Raw genomic sequence first — 1,722 nt, 5'->3', positions numbered from 1 at the left:
ATCTATAACAAGTGGTACCAGAGCTATAACAAGTGGTATCAGAGCTATAACAAGTGGTATCAGAGCACTTTCTTGGGCAAAAGTGGAGATTTTTTTTTAATTTTGTAGGAACTTTCATGGGCGGTGAGTTTGCAAATCAGATCTGTACGTTTTGGGGAAAAAACTGCAAAATCTAATTGTAGATTTGGATTATTTGTGAAAAAATACCCAATTTCAAAAAAAAAATCAGTTGAATCAGAGTCCGGATGAGAGAGATATCACTGATCTAAAAATCAGTGCTGTTGCAAACATTTTTGGGTCAGCGAGTTTACGGCACATATCTAGACGTCCTGGTGCAAGATCTGTAGAATCTAATTGTAGATATGGATTATTTGTGAAAAAATACCTGATTTCAAAAGAAAAAAAAGTAGTCAAATAGGAGTCCGGATCAGGGAGATATTGCTGATTTAAAATCAGTTATTTCTTCAGCAATTTTTTGTGACGACGGGATAGTTGCAGCGTTGATTGGAAATTCCAGTGCCTAGATCAGGATTTCTAACACATGGACAGATGCAAAATGGTTGTTCCATTTCCGAAAACAGGTCATAATAGGGATTCTGAGCAATATTGACTAAACTGTGACAATTTCAAATTTTCGCCAAGTAAGTGAATTTTTTTCAAAACCCTCTTCATGGAGATGCTATATTTTATAGGAAAAGATGATAGCCCTACTATTGAAGAATTCCTACAGAGACACAAGCTCAAATTTGGGAATTTGTGGAGGGGTATGGTACCACTTACTTGCAAAGAAGAGGCTGCCAAATGGTGGTTTTCACTTGACAACAAGTAGTTGTCCAAATTGTCAGATGAAGAATTTGAAAGAGTTCTTTTAGAAAAATGGTATCATGCTAGAAAACAGAAGAATGAGACATGTAAGGGGTTATTTTCTACTGGTATATCATTATTGCAAGTTTATGGATTCATTCAAAAGGAGAAGATTGTTGTTTCTATAAATCATAGTTGTAAGAATAATTTTATCAATGTTAATTTGGCAAAAAAATTGCAAGTTCCAGCCAAACACATTGAAAACACACAGGTTGATGATGATGATGTTCAGGTTTATAAGGATTTGAAGCTTTCTATGGATAAGTATGTGTTTCATGGTGATTTTTATACTTCAGATATGGATAACATGGATGTTGTTTTGGGATACCCATAGATGGAATCAGTGGGTACTATAAATATTAATGTGCAGAAGAAATTCCTAAAGCTCTGGTATAAAAATAATAAAATTACATTACAGGATATTTCCATCAATAAACAGGTAAAGTCCAAGGACGCTGAATTCGAAGATGTTCCAGGGACTGACATATCAGATGATGAGCCATTGATGATCGACAATCAGACACAAACAGAGGCTGAAGCAGAAAAGGATACAAGTGTTGATACATCAGATGAGAGCTTAGTGGTTGAAGTAATATTGGAAGATAAGACACCACAGCAGGCACCACAACATGCACTAGTTAACAGTCAGTCTCCAGTAAGGGGTGAATTAAAGAAAAAGACACCGTAGGTAAAAACTTCAACATATCATCACCCACATCACCTCGCAAGACAACAACCAACAAGATGGAAACCAATTAGCCACAAGGACAACAACCCCCACATGACAAATAGAGAGGAGCGAAGATCCACCTACTACACATCAACACAAAAGAGCTACCACCATCAACTTCCATCTCA

The sequence above is a fragment of the Pinus tabuliformis genome, chromosome 6 (genome assembly GCF_031772625.1).
Source record: "Pinus tabuliformis cultivar Carrire ecotype Pingquan chromosome 6, CPIR1, whole genome shotgun sequence".
In the NCBI taxonomy this organism is placed as follows: Eukaryota; Viridiplantae; Streptophyta; class Pinopsida; order Pinales; family Pinaceae; genus Pinus; species Pinus tabuliformis.
Note: the sequence above shows the minus strand (reverse complement) of the source record.